This window comes from Phacochoerus africanus, chromosome 4 (assembly GCF_016906955.1).
Source record: "Phacochoerus africanus isolate WHEZ1 chromosome 4, ROS_Pafr_v1, whole genome shotgun sequence".
Taxonomy (NCBI): domain Eukaryota; kingdom Metazoa; phylum Chordata; class Mammalia; order Artiodactyla; family Suidae; genus Phacochoerus; species Phacochoerus africanus.
The window spans coordinates 90,369,144-90,376,970 of record NC_062547.1 but is presented as its reverse complement, the minus strand read 5'-3'; positions in this window follow the sequence as shown (position 1 = coordinate 90,376,970).

Below are 7,827 nucleotides of genomic sequence, written 5' to 3'. Positions count from 1 at the left end.
CCCACTGCACCGGGCTGGAGAATCAAACTGGTGCCTCCACAGAGACAAGGCAGATAATTAACCCAAAGTGGCACAGTGGGATCTTCAAGAATTTTTATTATTTAGGTGGGTGCTGTATCTTCAGCCCTTATAACATGCCCAGAACATAGTAAGTACTCAATAAATATTTGCTAGGTGAATATGAATGTCCTTGGTCTTTTCCTCCTTTGCTTATTTATCTCGGTCATCTTTCCAAAACATAAATCAGATGATGTTATTCTCATGCTTACAAACTTTCAGTAGCTCCCTGTTACCTACATTTTAATACAATTCCAATGCCTTAGCTTGGCATAGAGAATCCCAATCTACTTCTCCAGTCCTTCATCTTAGCTCTTAACCACTCCAACAGTGTCCAAGCTTACCCTATTCCTCACATTGCTACACTTTTGTGCGCAATGTTCTTTTTACTTAAAGTGTCCTCCCCACCTTTCAACCTGGGCAGCTCCTGATCATTCATCAGACTGAGTTGAAATGTGGGCTCCTCTGGGAAGCTTTCTTTGTCAATCCTAGGCAAAGTCAGCCTGTCTGTCATCTGGGTTTCTACTCTTATTATAGTACTAATGACATGGGGTTACACGTATTTATGCATTTGTATTCTTCTACTAAATTGTGATATTGGCCTTTCTCTCCCTTTGTCCTGATCATTAATAAGATGATATATGTAAAGCTTTCCATAGTAGTTAGGACACAATTGGTGCATAATCTCCCTTCCTTCCTTCTTCCTGACAGACTTCCTTTCTTTCCTCAAAACTGGGTCTGCTCAAGTTATGACATATAAACTCTTCAAATACTGGAAGCATAATAATCTTTGAATCCTAGTGAGTTCTATAGAGATTGATACTTTGCGAGATATTTCATTGGGTTGATGGATGGGTGGGTGGACCACTAGGGGCTAAAGTTCCAGGGTCCTTTCCTAAGTCTTCTCTTCCCTGCCCCCACTTTTTACGCTGCTACTTTTGTGCATAACTACCTCATTACTGTTCTTTCTTATATGTGCAATTATCCCCTCATGTGCCCAATTAGATGATTCCTCATATTTGGGGGATAGATATAATTAATTTCAGATCCAAGTGACAAACATTGGACACCCAAAGTTCTTCTGTAAAAAAGAAAGGTTCTTCTGAGGCAAGGCTGAAAATCTATACAAAAAAAGTTAAAGGCACTGTGTATAGGTGCCTTCTTCAACTTCTAAATGTATTATTCAGTCCTCGAGGAATAAAAAATGAGCAAAAAAAGTTAGAATTGAATACATTGAAATTGTTTCATACTTGATTCTGAAAAAAAATTAAAAGGACCTGACATAGAATAGAGCGATTTTATCAAGGCAGAGGACACTGTGGAAGAAAGGTCATAGAATGCTGCTGAATAAACAGGGATGGCAATAAATCACGTTAGCAATCAACACACCCAGTGTTCTGTGCCTACCAGCAGTGGCTTGTGTTTGCAAGAAAAGTGTAAATCCCTCATTCAGCACTAAGTTTTTGCAATCCTATGCTGTAAAAATCATTTTTTCCCAAGCCTTTCCAGGGATCAGAATATGACCTGATAAATAGCCCCATTTTATATTAGTTATTAGTACATAGGATGAGAAAAGCAACAGCTTTCACAGCAGAGGATCAGGTGACAAAAGCCTTCTGTACGGTGGTTTCCACACAATGAGGCTTATAGTCCTGTGGTCCTGCACTTTCTTTACTCTGGGAATCTCACCTATCACTGCTTGACTCACCCAAGCCAGCTCCTGGATGACTCATACTCCAATACCGTGAACACTGAAATCATTTCTCTAACCACTGACTTCTATCTCTCCTCTCCCACCATTTCTCTCTTGCTGAATCCAACTACTTCAGGACCCCAAAGACCTCACCTTTGAAAGGCAGTAAAATGTTTTCGGCACTTTTTCTCCAATATTTCCTCCTTTGTCCTCAGAATAATCGAACCGAAGTTTTATTAGAGGACATAGCTGCTTATATTAAAGGCTATGTGCCATGCTTTCCTTGCAACAAGATTTGGCCTTATGACTAAGTTCTGGCCCATCGGATGGGAGTAGAAGTGACATGTGCAACCTCTGGGTTTTTTCCTTAAAAGGAAAGAGTGTGCCATTTTGCTAACTGGAAAATGGACATAGTGGTGAGTTGTTCTGAACCGCGTGAATGAAGGCAAAGCAACATGATAGAGACCTTAGGCCTCTAATAATTTCTCAAAGCAGAGATGCCTACTAGTTATATGAGACAGAAACACATTTTATTGTGTTTAAGCCACTGTTATTTTGGATTTCTGTCACAGCAGCCAAACCTCTAACTTAACTAGCACAGTCTTGCACAAAGTGATCTGCCCACCAAACATGTTTTTCCGTTATTGTTTTACAACTTCTTCTATAACAATCAATGGCTTTCAACTTTGGTTGGGTATTATAATCACCTGGGACTTAAAAAAAGAGTCTTGATATCCATGGCTTACTAAAGACTAATGATATCATAATTTCTGGGAGACATTCAAGCATCAAAAATTTTGAGGTTTCCCAGGTGATTTCAAATGTACAATCAAGAATTAGATGGCTTGGATGATCTGCTGAGGTCTTAAGAAGTGAGAGAGTTCATTCCTAGCCCAAAATTGGAAAAAGGAAAAGAAGTAGTGGAAAATAGATCAAAAAGAATGATAACTCCTTATACCTTCTGCTTCAGAACTTGATAGAGCCATTCATTTTCTTGCCTGAATTTTGAAAACTCTCAGTTTACCACACTGTCCATATTTGAATATAAGTAGAAATACATTCCAAAGAATGTTTTGATGACCTTTTTCTTTTCAAATCTTTTTTCTTTTTTTCCTTTTAGGGCCACACCAGCAGCATATAGAAGTTCCCAGGCTAGGGGTCAAATTGGAGCTACAGCTGCTGGCTTACACCACAGCTACAGCAACATGGGATCCAAATCACATCTGCAACCTACACGCAGCTCACAGCAATGCCGGATCCTTAACTGACTGAGCAAGGTCAGGGATGGAACCTGCATCCTCGTGGGTACTAGTCGGGTTCGTTAGTGCTGAGCCACAGTGGGAACTCCTATTTTCAAATCTTGATTATTTTCATGACTCTTGACTTCTTTCATGACAATATAGAGTTGAACTACAAAATTAACAGTTTGCAGAAGCCACACAGATAAAAAACAAGGGCCACCACGGGGGATCAGTAACCAAGTATCTCATTGTCAAATAAGAGGGAAGTTTACAACAGGGAGTGACTTAGGTACTTCGGGGAAGTTTTCATTCAATGTTTAAAACAAACAAATCACATTTCAGTAAGACAGTAGGTCCTTAGGCCTAAGAGATTTGTAAACTGGAAGAGAGAGAGAATGGGACTGAAAGAAAGAAAAAAGAATGGAGGGGACAATACTGAGAAGGATGGGGTGGGAGGGAAGGCGAGAGACAGACAGACTGGCAGAGAGAGAGACAGTTATAGCTTTTAAGGGGCCATTAAAGTTCAATTCCCTTGCCACATACCTCTCCCTCTCCCTCCATTCACTCAGCTCCTATAAATGACTTTTCTGATTTACAGGGCAGAGGAGGGGCTATTCATTTCCTGTGTATTATTCCATTACTTACTAATATCTGCAACCAGACTGAGAGATGGTATAAGCTGAATGGGAAGATGGTAGGGAGAAGTTGTAATTGTATGAATTTATTCTTCTCTCTCTCTCTCTCTCTTTTTTTTTTTTTTTGCCAATGGATTCATTTCATCTGATATCTGGTATGACAAAAATGCTGTTATAATTTATTATAACTATAATTGTAATTTATTTACATTGTAAGAGGAAAAAGCAAGCTTTGTAAAATTTTCAGTATCAAAAGAAATAAGCCCTAAGACTGATCACTTTTTAAAATTTAGTAGGGATCCAAAGTCTGAACTAATACACATTGTCATCAACTTTCTTGGCTGTCCTCAGCTAGTGTTCCTTCTGAAACTAATGTTCCTTCTTAGAGGATATTCAGTGGAATCAAGAGATGGTATGTCTTTGGCTAGATCCAGTGGAAGTTGAAGAGACAGCATTTATAAAAAAGCAATTTATCACAACTTAGATCTAGATTTAACAAAACAGGGAATGATGTAAAAGCAGCTATCAATGAGATATTACATGAAAAGAGGTCAAATTGCACAGCCCCTTTTTGAGTTAGCAGGTGAGAGTTGGTTCTTAACTGTTTCTGTTTGTATTATCAAAGTCTAGCCTAGGAAACAAAACTTTAAATTAATAGAAAAGGCTGATGGGTTGACAAGAACTCTACACTTTGTAATTAATCACAAAACTCATACTTATATGGATAAGAACATGATGGTTAAAACACTAAAATAACCATTTCAGAGGATCAGTACTTCACAAGAGAGAAAGCAGCCTGAGTCATAGAGTGGGCATGCTTCAGGGAAGGACAGACAAAAATGGCTTTCAGCCTGACATTTTTTTGCTATAATATATAATATTTTATTTGCTGCTTTACTGGACTTTCTTTACTAGAACCTTAAAATTCAGACTCTGATTTTTAGAATCTCTCTTTTAAAAGTCAAGGACAGGAAGTTCCCATTGTGGCTCAACAGAAACAAACCCAACTAGTATCCATGAGGATGCAGATTTGATCCCTGGCCTCGCTCAGTGGGTTAAGGATCCGGTGTTGCCATGAGCTGTGGTGTAGGTAGTAGATGCGGCTCAAATCTGGCATGGCTCTGGCTAGCGGCTATAGCTCTGATTCGACCCCTAGCATGGTAACTTCCATATGCCACTAAAAAGCAAAAATATAAAAATAAAAAGATGTCAAGGACAGTATTTCTTTTGTATCGGGTCTAGCTCATTAACTAGTTTTATATACACATTTAAAATATCTCAGAGGGATACCATCAGGAAGCTTTCCAACAGCCTTTTTTTTTTTTCTTTCTTTCTTTTTGTGCTGCTGCATCTCCAACTTACATCGCAGCTTGTGGCAACTAACCCACTGAGGGAGGCCAGATATCAAACCTGCATCCTCACAGACACAATGTCGGCATCCCAACCCACTGAGCCACAACAAGAACTCCAACGACAGTCTTTCTCCGCCCTCCTTTGCCCTAAGGATTTTGTTTGGTCACAATGTGCTTAGCCCTAAGAAGTGAATCATGATTGGTCTAAGGCCCTTATAGTATGGCCATAAGCTCTCTTGGTGGATATTTATTTTCTCAGCTTCCCCTATAGTTACTGGCGGTCATATGACCCAGTTCTGTTCCAATCAAATGTAAGGGGAACTCTTCAGGGGCTTTCTGGGTATTATTTTGCTTTCTGACAGCGGGGATAAGTATTTTTAAAAGATTTTCTTGGGGTGCTCCTATTCTTCCTCTCTGAGATAATTGATTGATGTAAAGGACTGATGCTTGGAAATATACATCTTGTGACTGCCCTAGGCAACAGCCTGATAGACGTTGAAGATAATGTCAAAGATGCTGACCCAGAGCCCTACCATAGTTGAGCTACTGAACAAGCTCTGGAATTGCCTATAACTAGACTCTTGTTAAGTTATCAGTATCCTTTTGACATAAACCAGTGTTTGTTAGATCTTCTGACATTCACAACCAAAAACATCCCAACCAATACAGTTCCTTTCTTTTCAGGACATAAGTTCTTAACACTTCATCATGTGATTATAGAAATGATTCTCATTTCGTTTTCCCTTTTGATTTATTAGTTCAGTTTTTTATGTTTTAAATAGTTGGTAACCTTCTCAAGAAAAAAAAAAAAGTAGACTCTTTCCATGAAGTCAAAAAGTTGTTACTTAAAAATGAAAATAGCCACATGGTAATATTAACCATGACTACTCATAGCATTGCAGTCATTTTCAGTCAGGGTTTCTAACAGACATGGCAAGCATTCTTCATCGGAAAAGGTGGTACTATCACTACAGCAATATTGTTTCCATGTTGATTAAAGGATGTTGTGAATTTGCTATAAACAAGCCACTTTTGACTGGACTTTTACGGTACAAATTTTACAGTATGTTCGCATATATTTGTTCAATTGATTCTGACAGTGATCTAGCAAGGCAGATATTATTTTTAGCTAACTGTTACGCATAAGGACACCAAGACTGAGGAAAACTAAGCGACTTGCTTCTGCTAATTTAATTTATAACTGGAAGAACTTGGATTTAGATCAAAGGTGATGTTCCTTCCATAATACATGCCATGGAGAACAGTCATAGGACAGCTCCGAGGCTCCTGCTTTCAGCCATCAGCTCAAATATTCCCAGATTTCATGATGTATTTTTGGTATATTATGTTAAGCTTTATAGAACTTGAAAATAGATATTATATCTGTCATCCCATAGTAAATTGCTACCCTAATGTAGGTTTGGGCAGAACTGGCTTAAAACGCATTTTGCAAAGTCCTAAAAGGGCACCAGGGTGATATTTGAGGCATTCTCTCTCTCAAGACTACCACAGTCATTTTTCTTACTGACTATTAGTACTTATGTCACATTAGAATTAATATGTTAAGCTGATCCAGGGCAAAGACTCTATATTATTTGCTTTTGTCCAATTCTGTGCCTGCCACATAGTAGGCACTTCATAATGTTCATTAAATCAACAATTATTTACTTACCTACTCATCCATAGACACAAAAACACTTTCATCTTTTCTCTCTTAAGCACATTAGTCAGTTCTCTCAAAAATTTGCTTTGGAGACCTATTGCTGTCTGCAGTTTCAGGAAAGAAACCTAAGTAACAGCAAGGTGAAGTTTTTCACACTTTTATGTCCTTCCTGAACTGGTGGAAATATCCAAAAACAGGAGGAAAGCAATTAGTTTTTTTTTTCAGTAGTAATGGTAGCTTCTAGAAATAGGTTATCCATCTTCCATTGGAAACTGTCGCCTTTCTAATCACTTTTCTCCTCATGTTGGGTTAGTTTAGAAACATTATGGCCAGAATTTAGTGCACACCTTTGGTCTTTAATATTGCAACCACATCACCACAGGTAGTGAAGGAAAACAGCTGTGCTGAGGAAAGCTATACGTCTATTAGAGTGTGTCAAAAGAATGAAATTATAGCTCAGAAAAATCTTAATTTTCTGTGAAAGTTAAAAAAATTTTAAGGGAAATCCATGCTCCTGATATTTTTTCCATTTTCATGGATCTTAATTGCTCTAATAAAGGAAAGATGTTCATAACTGGAATCCCAAATGTTTGTGAATTATCACTATGCAAACTGAGTTTGTTCTAAGGGGGAAAACAACCACTTTAAGAAATATTCATGCTTGAATTTTTTTTTCTAACTGTGTTCAAATTTATTTCAGTAATCAAATACATTTTAGGATTAAGGAAGGATGAAACGATCAATGGAAAATTTCAGGCACTAAATAGTCTGAATTAACCTTGAAAATACCGGTTAACTAGAAATCCAGAAAGCCCACAAAAATTAAATATAGGCCATTTCATGACCCTAGGAAAACATGGCCACAGTCACCATAATATTAGAAAGGGAACTCTTACCATTAATTATAAAAAGCAAAACAACTTAGGAAAATGTGTGCTGTTTTTTATCTGATATCAGCATTTGTATTCCCTAGGAATACAAATTCTTGAGATGGAATAGAGCTGTGAAAATAAATTTCCTGCTATTTAAGAGTATGAATCTGATAGGTTTCTAGTCGTTTGTACATAACAACACTTCAGGCTCCTACCATGTGAGTGCTGAGTAGTTTGTAGAAACCTAAACTTAGCTGTTTTTTTCCTTTTTTCTTTCTTCTTCTTCTTCCTCTTCTTTTTTTTTTTTTTTTTTT